Raw genomic sequence first — 12,047 nt, forward strand, 5'->3', positions numbered from 1 at the left:
GAACATTTATGTTCAAACATATTTTAACGAACACGTTAAATATTAACAGGGGAAGAAAATAAGGCAGATGCTTACCCGACTGAGCCACGGTTATCCCTGAATTTCCTTCCTTTTTTAATGCCGATGACTATTACATTGTATGCATATACCATATTCTGTTTTTTCATTCATCCATCAATGGACCTCTGTGTCATTTTCACCTCGTGGATACTATGAAAAGCATTACAGTGAACATGGGTATGCAGACAGCTGCCGCACCCCCTGGCAAATGACAACTTCACAGAGGAAAGAATCTGGACTGGATGTGAGTTTGCGAACACCGCCAAACCCACATGGACCCGTTTCTTCGCATGTAACTTGGCAATAAGACTGCCCACCTTCTGAGTTAGTGGCGTTAGTGCCTTCCCACATCAAAGAGAACAAGCATCTTAGGCTGGAGCCGCAGGTATGCTGTGTCTGATGCAGGTAACCGGGAACGGATAGGCACGTGGGCAGGCGAGGACACGGATGCCTTTTTGGATGCGAGCCTGCTTTGATGCTGGAATGTCCTCTGAGATGTCTGAGAGTCCGTGAGCATTAACACAGAGCTTGACCAAGGTGCAGCTGGCATGGAACGTTCCCTTTCCTTAACTTTGAGAAAACACTGGTATCAGTTTAAAATAACACCATTCTTTTCCTTCCCATGTGTGCTATGTATAAAATGGTCTGAATGAACACTCCCATGTAGAGCCAGTTTTTGTAACGTTCATCGGTGTGGCTCCAGGAACTCCCTCTGGCCAAGCGCTCTCTCCAGAAGGGACTGGTGTTCAAGGTCATCCCTTGGGCACCCATCAGATTTCATCTCACTAGCCCCACAGATACTGTGAGCAGAAATCTGACCCTCCACCTACCTCAAAACCACCGGGAGAATCAGCAGTCCCTGTTCAGGGGCAGAAAACCCAAAGAATCAAGAGCAGGGACTCAGAGGGCTGTCTGCATACCCAAGTTCATAGTAATGCTCTTCACAGTATCCACAAGGTGAAAATGACACAGATGTCCATTGATGGATGATTGGATACACAAAATACGGTGTATGCATACAACGTAATAGTCTTCAGCTTTAAAAAAGGAAGGAAATTCAGGGATGCCTGGGTGGCTCAGTCAGCTAAGCGTCTGCCTTCATTCGGCTCAGGTCATGATCCTGGGATGGAGTCCCTCATCGGGCTCCCTGCTCAGCACTAGGTCTGCTTCTCCCTCTGCCTCTGCAGCTCCTCCCCACTCAAGCTTTCTCTCTCCAATAAATCAGTTAAAACAATGACAAAAAAGAACCCATCAGGGCCTTTTAGAGCTGTTGATTCTACCCTTCAAAATGCACCTACAAGCTAATTGCTGCTCTCAGTTCCACGGCCCAGCGCAGGCCACCTCCTTGCCAGCTCTGGTCCTGCTTCCCACTCCATCTGTCCACGCTCAGCAAGCAGCCATGGACTCCCTTCGGAATGAGGTCAGATCATGTCACTCTTCTCCTCCTTGGCCTTTCTGCTCCAGCCTCCCACTGCTGTCCTCGCTCATGGGGCTCCAGCCACAGCAGCCTCTTGCTGTTCTTGGATGGGTCACCCCTTTCTACCCAGCTGACGTCATCACCTCCTCCACGTCCTGTCTATGTGACTCCATGGACACAGGCATCTCTGTCCTTTTCCCTAGAACAGTGCTGGGCACATAGAAAGCACTCAGAAATATCTGCTGAATTAATGAATGACCAAAAGGAGGGCTGTTTTCTCAAGTCCGGTAGTTACCCGGGTGCTCAGAAACCCAGGCTCAGAGCCGAAGGGCACAGCGGACTTTTGACAAGGCTGCCACCTAGTGGCTGGATTCCTTTGTAGTTTTGTGGGTGCTCATATTTCCTGGGACCCTGGGATGAGCTGTCCACTGGGTAAGCAGGGAGGGCAGCCGCCCACAGACAAGGAACCACTCCCTTCTCTAAATCTATTCCTATAGGGTAAGATGAGATATACACAAAGAGCACCAGAGGGAGAAAAGGAAGAGTGTCTCTGGGCTGTAACACAGACAGGTTGACAATATTGATCTAGAAAACCAGCAGGAGAGGATGCTGGTTGTGGAAGCATTGGGTGGGCATGGGAGTTACAAAGTCAAACTCATCTGGCCTTTCTTTAGTTCTTTTTCTTTAGTACTCAACGTATAGAGAACTGATGGAAGTCCAGTAAAGTCTGGCATCCAATGCGGCTGCCATTTCTGATACACCAAATCGTTCCCATCTTTGTCTCCATGGTACTGAGATGTAAAAACCCACACCTATTACCGTACCAGCACTTTCGTTTCCCTGTTTCTCATGTGTGTAAAAACAAAAAAATGTGATCCCATATTCGAATGACCACCTCGCACTACTAGGCCCCGCAGGGGTAGTAGACCCTCCAGCCCAGAATCACTGGCTGACGGGCACCATTCCCATGCAGCCCCACGGCTGGCTCACAGGCAAATGCATGGGTCTGGATTTGCCATGAATGAAGCAATTTGGGGACACGGGACAAATGCCAAGAGCGGCAGCTGTCCAAAAGCTGATTAGAAAATTGCTCAGGACTGCCTACATTCAAAAGTAAGTTTCCAGTGACAAAATGTAATTTTCAAATTCAACTGTATTAATTCAAAGGACATAATTTCATTGGAGTAAAGTAGGGAGTGTACTGCATTCGAATGGGGACTCTAGGAATAACAACTGCACCTTAGCAGCCCAATAGGCCATTACAGTTTAGAGAGCCTGATGTGGGGCTCGATCCCAGGACTCTGAGATCATGACCTGAGCCGAAGGCAGCAGCTCAACCCACTGAGCTACCCAGGTCCCCCATATCCTGTTTTTAATTTTTAAAGCATTGTATGTATATGTTTAAAAAATTTCAAACAGTATAGAAAGATCTAGTATGAAGTCTCTTTCCCCTACCCAATTCTGGCAACTCCTCAAAGATAACCACTTTTAATCCCTCCACAAAGAAAGTTATGATTTCAAATATTAAATTAATGTATACTTTTAAAAAAATCAAAGCATACAAGGTCATACCATAAGCACCATGTTCTTTTCCCCACTTTATAACGTATTTTGATCTTTCCCTATTTGTACATACAAACCTACTGTGTCCATTTTCATGGCTGCATACTATTCCATTGGGTGAAAATCACTTATGTAATCAGTTCTGTACTGATACACACCTGTGCCCAGTATTTTACTATTATAATAATGCTTCAACTGTCCATATTTACTGCCATCTTTTTTCAAGTAAATCAGTAATATTAAATGCCAAGGAGATACTTGGTGGAAGGTTATATGCATTTCAAATGTAGACAGATATTATCAAACCACCCTTGTATATCAACTATAGGTAGGGTCCTGCTCCTTGTACCCTTGATAACACCAGAAATGCCTTTCATATTTCCTCATCAGTGAGAGGAAAGAGCACATCAATTCTTGTTTTGTTACATTTCTTTACATTGCTCTAGGTGAGACTGAGCATCTTTCTAGTGCCTATCTTTATTTTTTAATGTGAACTAGCCATTTTTCTATTGCATTGTTTTCTTTTTCTTATTGATTTATATAGGCTCTGTGTAAATATGCCTTCTGTTACATGGATTGCAAATTAACTCCCACTTTTTATAAAACAGTTTTTTATATTTATTGTGATTTTTTTTCATCTTTTCTTACATGGCTGCTGTGTTTGTTTCTACTTGGAGAGGCCCTTCTAAGGCCAAGACTACAAACTGACTCTGAGTTTTTTCTTTGCATGTTTATGGTTGAACTTTTTAAGATCAAATTCTTTAATCCACCTGGAATTTATTTTGATGGAGAGGGATAAGATCACGATCCAGCTTTGTTTTTTTATTTTTTCCTAAAGACCCAATCAGTCATTATTTTCCAATGCATTATCTAGCTGGATATAATATGCCACTTTGTCCAATCCTGTCCCATCTCTATACTACCCTAGGTGTAATCTGGACTTTCTCCATTGTTCTGCTGAAGTGCATATCTATTCTCCAGTTCCAAGATGCTTAAACTTAGTCCCTCGACAAAGAAATTTTAGAAATTTTCTGGTTATTCTAGAATATTTTGTCTTCTATATCAGGGCTTATCAACAGAGGCACTATTAACATTTTGGGCTGGATAACTCTTTATTGTGGAGGGCTGTCCCATGCATTGTAGGATGTTGATCAGCAATCCCTGACCTGTACCCACTAGATGTCAGTAGCACCCCCCTAATTTAGACAACAATGTCTGCAGACATTGCCAGTTGCTCCTTGGGTTAGGGTGGAGGACAGAAGGCCCCCAGTTGAGAACCACTGTTTTAGATAAACTCAGAATCATTTTACCAGTGTTTGCACTCCCAGTCAATTCCCACTGATACCTTAATTGGGATGAAACTGAATTCATAGAGTAATTAAGATAATGTTATTATATTTAAGATATTATACTTAAGATATTATACTTATTCAATTAATATTGATGAAATTCAATCTTTATTATATTTCACCTTCCTATTCAAGCACCATGTATATCCTTCTACTTATTTACGCTTTTATGTCCTTCCAGAGAGTTTTAAGATTTTTAAAAATATATTTAAGTTCATTCCTAAGTACTTCACCTTTTATATTCCTTTATAAATGGGATTGGTTCTTGTGTTACTTATCTCCTCTAACCAGTCACTGATAAGAAAGCTATTCATAGGGGCGCCTGGGTGGCTCAGTGGGTTAAAGCCTCTGCCTTCGGCTCAGGTAATGATCCCAGGGTTCTGGGATCGAGCCCCGCGGATCCCAAGCTCCTGGGATCGAGCCCCGCATCAGGCTCTCTGCTCAGCGAGGAGCCTGCTTCCTCCTCTCTCTCTGCCTGCCTCTCTGCCTACTTGTGATCTCTGTCTGTCAAATAAATAAATACAATCTTAAAAAAAAAGCAAGCTATTGATATTCAATATCCTACAACTAACCACAAGTTGAACTCCTACTGTATCTAATAGATTTGAAGGACATTCTGGTTTTTTCTAATGATACAATTTTCAGGAAATTCTAAGCATTTCTCTAAGCATACAATGTTATCCTCTGGAGAAAATCATCACTTTTGTTCCCTCATTTCCAGTACTTCTGTAGCTAGAGCTCCCCTGGCTCACTGCCTTGATTTAATACTTGCAGGAAAATCTGGATGATGGTGGTAATGAGGCAATCTTGAATCATTCTTGACTTTAATGGGAATACTTCCAGGATTTCACCCTTGAGGACAGTTCTGGCTGTGGCTTGAGATACATGTGTCTTAATCCCACTAGAGAAGGATCCCTACATTTATAGTATACCAAAAGTTTGTTTTTAAATCAGAAGGATTGCTAATTTTGCCAAACATGTCTTCCATCTCTGGAGATGACCAATGGCTCTCCTTTGGTCTAGTAATGTTGTAAAATAGATTATATTCCTAAATGCCCAAATATAACGTACTCTTGGAGACCATAAATCCACTTGGTTGCAATCTACACTATTATTCTTTTAATTTCTTATAGAATTCTACTTGTTAATATTTCGATCCCACATTTTTACATCAATATTTGAGAGTGAGAGTATTCTGTCATTTTTTTGTGTGTGGTGCCCTGTTAACTTTTGGAATTAACGTTTAGGCTGGCGTGATAAAAACAAGCTGTACTTTCATTTGTTGTATATTTAAAACCAAATGTCTGTATTCAGTATGAAACCAGTCCTTAAAATAGTACAACCATTGTATAGAAATATGAGGCCTTTACATTAAAAAAAAAAGTCACATATACTTTTCATAGAGTCAACTTTTTGGAAAACTGAGTAAATTAAAATACACCTTTGAAAGCTAATCTGCATTGTGGTATTTTATGCAGAATTCAAAAATTGTAAGTATACTACTATTCACTTCCATTATAAATTAATAATGATGTATTTCAGCTATTTTCCCAATTTAGACAATTTTGCACGGAGATGTGCACTGTAACAGCCAGACCATGGAAATCTTAGCTCTCTTACGTACCTGCGCCCAAAGAAAATTAAATACATTCCCGATGCTTCCCATGCTCTGAACTCAGACACAATGGCTAAAAACCCTTCTTTCTGATTCTCAGAAAACCAGTGAAACGGAAAGCTCGCGGTTCCGGTGGCCACCACAGCCTAAGTGATTCACAGGGTTTTCCAGGTTTCCAGAGGATCCAGGAAGGATGTCGAACGCCCACGTCTGCGAGAGTTCTACAGGGTTCATTCCCTCCAACGCACCTGTCACCACGACAACCTCAGAACGGGCACCCCTCTCTCACACATACGTGGCCAGTAATACACGTCTGATGAGGGGAGGGACGCAGGAATCATGAAAGGGTTTTCATATCACCAAGATGAATGGCCTGCTTAGGTCCCTCCCACTGGGGGTCCCTCCTGCCTGGCTCCTTCCCACCTGGGTCCTCCCTACCTGGGTTGCTCCGCAGGCGGCTCTCTGCAAGCTCAGAGATGGCTCCAGCTGTTGAAGTCTTTTTCAGTCGAACCACCCCGGAAGCGGCGGTACTTCCCGGTTTGTTGAGCATGTCCTCGCTACTGGCCCTCTTGAGCTAAGAGACAGAAGGACAGAGGAGGAGAACGTATACTGTCAGTAAGGAGTGCTATAAGCCAAGAAAGCACCAAGCAGTACCACCTGCCCAGTGGTTGAGACGCAGTAAAGGCACTTGTCAGAGCACGACCGTGTGCGGCAGAAAAATGCAAACCAAATAAACCTGCGTCTATCATTTACAATATGATCTTCCACTATGTTTCAAAGAATATTATATATAAATATTATGCATATGAATATTACGCATCTTGTCACATTTCAAATAATGAGGTTTTTTTTTTAAAGCTGCTTTTCTGTTTTGGTTGTTTTTTTGTTTTTTTTTTTTAAAGATGGGAGCCTATGAAGAAAGAACTGTGAGATGCACAAAAAGCAAGGTGAGGGTAATGCACAAAAAATTAAAGGGCAAGAAAAAACAGCTTAAAAATATATTTCTCAATTCTGGACATGTATATATGTGTATATATGTATACATACATAGATAGATATACACGCACATATGTATACGGAGGAAGGAGAGGGATGATACCATATGCTCTACACCATGCACTCTGTATAAGATCTCACACAGACAACATGTTCAGAGGGACGAGAGGTACCTTCTGGAGGCCAGAAGAACACTGCTAATGGAGGACAGAGAGAAAGGAGAATCTCTCTGCTCCTTTTCTGCTTTCCTTCCTGTCCTGGAAGCAGCGTAACAAATGCTTGTTGAAAGGAATTAAAGACTAAGAGTTGGGAGCCCCTCAACGAGCTCACAGTTCTGGCCCAGGTAAATGACATTCACGGTTCATGAGAAACACTGCAAATACATTTTTGCAATCATGGTAAGTCTTCTGGGAAGAGTATTTCTGAAGAGGACTAGTACTAAAAGGCTGGAGCCAGGCAGATGCCTGGAACCATTCTGAATTGATCTGACATCTGAAGAAAAGGCATGAAAATGCCCTCAAGTCCATGGAGACTGCCCACCACTCGGGCTGACAGACCAAAGTCCGGCCCCGCACTGCGGCACTAACTTCAGGGTCATTTACTGACGATTGGGTGTTTATATATTTGCACACAAACACAAATTTCCACTTTTGCATTGTTTAGATTTTGGGGTATTACTCCACACACCCCAGAATGGCTTGAAGGAGAAAACAAAACAAAACAAAATGAAACCAAGTGTTGGTGAGGTTGGGAAGCACCTGGAACTCTCTGCTGGCAGAAGTATGAACTGGTAAGATGCTTTGTAAAACTGTCAGGATCTACTAAATGGAATATCTGCACCCTGTGATTCAGCCAGCCCACTCCTAATTCTGTATTCAAGAGAAATGAGTATGTAAGTTCATCAAAGGGACATTCACAGCAGCTTGATTTACAACAGCCCCAACAGAACAACCCAAATGACAGTCAACAGAAGGGGCAAATTAAATAATGATTTAGCATACAATGGAAATTACACAGTAAAAGAAGAAGAAGGAGGAGGAGGAGAAATACTGATACACTAATAAATGCATGGATCCCACAGGCATGCTAAGTCAAAGAAACTAGACACAAAAGAGTATAACCATATTTGGGTAAAACCAAATGACGGTGATAGAAGTCAAAATACTGTTTACCTCTGGAGGAGTTACTGACTAGAAGGAACCCTCCAGGGGTGCAGAATGTTCTTTTTCTGTCTTTTCTTTTTCTTTCTTTTCTTTTCTTTTTTAGATTTATTTATTTATTTGGGGGGCAAGATCAGAAGAAGGGGAAGGGGGAGAGGGAGAGAGAGAGGATCTCAAGCAGAGTCCCCAATGAGCCCAGAGCCTGATGAGGGGCTTGACCTCATGACCTTGAGATCCTGACCTGAGCTGAAATCAAGTCTCAGTCTCAACCGACTGAGACTCCCAGGCGCCCCTGGAATATTCTATACTTGCCTTGGTGGTGGTTATACAGATATAAACACATGTAAAAAAAATTCAGTGAGCTGTACAGTTAAGACCGAGATTAACCAGCTCCACATACTTTGTTGTAAGTATGTTTGGCCTCAACAAAAAAGAAAAGGAAAATGAGGGGTGGGTTGTAATTTGGGTAAAGCCCTGGTTCCCTTGAAAATGCTAGTCTGCTTTTTTCCTTTTCCCCTCATTGTTCTTTTAGAAATTTTTTTATTGTGGTAAACTATACCTAACATAAAATTGGCCATTTTATTTTATTTATTTATTTATTTATTTATTTTGGTCTGATGGTTGTTTATTGGAAATAACAGAGCATTTCAACTTTCAGTCTCTGCCATCTTTACTGTATGGCTTTAGGCTCATCGTTTGTTTTTGTTTTTGTTTTTATATATTTTTTTCCAATTTATTTATTTTCAGAAAAACAGTATTCATTATTTTTTCACCACACCCAGTGCTCCATGCAAGCCGTGCCCTCTATAATACTCACCACCTGGTACCCCAACCTCCCACCCCCCCGCCACTTCACACCCCTCAGACTGTTTTTCAGAGTCCATAGTCTCTCATGGTTCACCTCCCCTTCCAATTTACCCAAATTCCCTACTCCTCAAAATGGAGCCATATTAGTGAGTCCTGTAGCAGAAACAGGGAATGTGTGTGTCTTTTTTTTCCTTTTGCAGTCTAACAAGGTGAGGAAAATCACATTGTTTGAGTAAACTTAAAACATCAACTTCCTTCATTACTGAGCTAAATATTTTATCCTAATAAGACAGAGGAAAAAGGAAAAAACAAAAACAAATCCAAAAAAACCCAAAAAACTTCATTTCCAGAAAAACAGAATGGTGAAGAGACATTTCAAAGTAGCCTGTGCCTTTGGCTGGGGTGAGGACGGGGCTGGGGGCTAGGGGAGGGTTAGTGCAAAATACTGTCTAAACAGAAACCGTATAATAAGTAACTTCCTAGAAAAGCCTCTATCTTTGTCACATCTTTGAAGTTCTGCCATCTAGGCCTCATGAGCACAATGTTTGGCCCAGATATTAAGCTCTGGGACATTATCAGGCCCTCTGCAAGATGGGAGGACGCACTCCACAGTGCTCACCTTCAAGGGCAGAGGGCTCTAGAACTTTCTGGGGGCCTAAGAACCAGACAAGTGGGTGGTTCTCTGTCCCACACTTGCTGAAAAGAATGCACAGAAGCAGCCCTATTCACTTTGGTTGTGAAAACAGATCTCCATAGCACTAGTAATTAGTACCCACAGGGAGGATTTCTTTTCTCCCAGACTCTATATATTAAAGTCAGCATTAATGATCCTTACTGTGCAAGATGGAAAAAGTAACAGGCAGGGAAAAAAAGACTATTTTTTCAAGATATCAAGAAGACGAGTTTCAAATTCATTTTTAGCCCCCCAAAAGCATGAATGTAGCATTCAATGATCTAGTCCATGAATCACATACACAAAAATGTGTTAATCAGGCCTTAGTCATATCAGGGTTCACTCAGTATATTAGACATTATACCTAAAGCAGAAGAACCTCTTCCCCCAGAGAGAGGATACTTCTAAGATTTTCCATCCCCATCTTAAATAATAACCAACTATGTACTTACTGCAAAGGCTCTGGCTTCTCGTGCCTCCGGGGAGCTGCTGACCTCAATCAGCAAGTCAGCCGCACTATTCTGGGGTTTGGTGCTGGCCGGGGAGGAAAACCACACTCAAGGGGCCCAGGCAGTGAGCATCTGAGCAAAGCTTCACTCAGGAGGCAGGCGGGCTCCAAGGCTTCTGACAGCCTCCCCCCACCCCACCCCTCCCTGCTCCCTCTCCCTCTCCCCCTCCCTCCCTCTCTCACACACACACACACACACACACACACACACACACACAGCAAAATCACTTCTCTCCTACCGGTTCCTGAATACTTAATTTGTACCTCTCTAAAACACAAGGATTTAAAAACATGGGCTGACTAGCATGTTGCTCTTTCAAACCTGAGATATCAAACAGAAGGGAAAAAAAAAGAAAAGAAAAATAAAAAGCTAGTCTGTCTTCAAAGGTGTGTTTGCCTCAGGGCCCCTCACTTGCCATAACCTGTGGGCTGTAGCATGTTCTAGGTGGGATGGGGAAGTCAGGCTAGCTCAGGAAACCTTTCAAAGCAGGCAGTTCTTGTGAGCTGAGTGAAAACGTTCTCAGAGATGAAGCACCTAAACCTCCAAGCCTCTGGTTGTTGGCTGAAATTCCCTTTTTTTCATTCTAAATATTTTCATACCTAGTTTTGAATTCAGAGAATTCCAGAATTACGCACACCCTCCCAAAACCTGAGGTCCACGTGTCCTGCTACTTTGGATGGTCTGCACGCCCCAGTGACGATGAGCCCTGCCTGTAAAAACAGGGAAGGAATTCGTGAAGGTAAACAAGCAACATGGGTCCTATCTGCCCTCAGCAAGAACTGTAGTCATCGGGGCTGAGCTTAGTCACTGCCACGAGGTGGAGGTTTATTGCGATTATACTGGATAATAAGGGTGAGATTTAGCCAAGTAGCTCTTACACGGCACGGAGCCTTTACTTAGGAGACAGCATGAGTCTGCAGACACTGAGTCCCACCTCATATGCAGACTTTGCCTTTTTTTTTTTTAAGATTTTGTTTGTTTATTTGACAGACAGAGATCACAAGGAGGCAGAGAGGCTGGCAGAGAGAGGAGGAAGCAGACTCGCCACGGAGCAGAGAGCCCGACGCAGGGCTCAATCCCAGGACCCTGGGATCATGACCCGAGCCGAAGGCAGAGGCTTCAACCCACTGAGCCACCCAAGCGCCCCAGACTTTGCCTTTCTAACAACAGATCACAGTAAGGGGCTGTGGCCATGCAGTTAAGAGCTGGCCTTCCCCTGTGGGCACTGTTCTTACAAACGTGGCCCCATGCCACCCGGGCAAACGCCTCTGCCTTTGGTGGCCTTCCCTCTTGAAGAAAGCAGGGGACAATGCATGGGACCTGCTCTCACTGGAGAATATCCATCTTCCCAGGGCGGGGCAGGGGCAGGGGAATAAGGGGACCTAACTCACCTGGGTGTCATCTCTCCCCCACCCTAACCCCACCACTAGCTTAAGCAAAAGAACAAATTTATTGGCTTGACTAACTGGATAGTCTAAGGATGCATTTGAGCTGGCTTTCAGCCAGGAGACCGGGAGGTTCCAAAGTCATCAGGAACCTGTTTTCATCACCTTTCAGCTCTGTTTCCCCAAGTTCAATGCATTCAAACATGGTGCCCTTGGGATGGGAAAGCCTTTTCCGGCAGCACTGCATGATTAGAAGTCTAGGGCATTCAAGACCTCAGAAGACAGGCACTCCTCAGAGAAGAACCTCAGAGTGAGACCCTCTCCAGCCCCATGGTAAGGGAGAGGGACCTGGGTGACTGACAGCCCCACTAGTTGTAAGAAGAGCAGTTCCCAAAAGCAAAAAAAAAATGCTGGACTGGCAAAAAAAAAATACAGGCTAGTGCGCTGGCTTAAGCCTGCCTGTCTGTCTTTCTTTCTTTCTTTCTTTCTTTCTTTCTTTTTTAAGATTTTATT

At 43.2% G+C, this 12,047-nt stretch overlaps 1 long non-coding RNA gene across 1 annotated transcript; it reads right to left on the bottom strand.

Annotated features, from left to right (window-relative positions):
* Positions 1-343: 343 nt before the first annotated feature.
* Positions 344-10,308, bottom strand: LOC122906813. The gene is made up of 3 exons (XR_006384624.1): positions 10,093-10,308; positions 6,443-6,578; positions 344-630 (listed from the first exon to the last, which is right to left on the bottom strand). It is a non-coding gene; the product is annotated as an uncharacterized LOC122906813 (long non-coding RNA).
* Between the last annotated feature and the right edge of the window lie 1,739 nt (positions 10,309-12,047).

The sequence above is a fragment of the Neovison vison genome, chromosome 5 (assembly GCF_020171115.1).
Source record: "Neovison vison isolate M4711 chromosome 5, ASM_NN_V1, whole genome shotgun sequence".
Taxonomy (NCBI): domain Eukaryota; kingdom Metazoa; phylum Chordata; class Mammalia; order Carnivora; family Mustelidae; genus Neogale; species Neogale vison.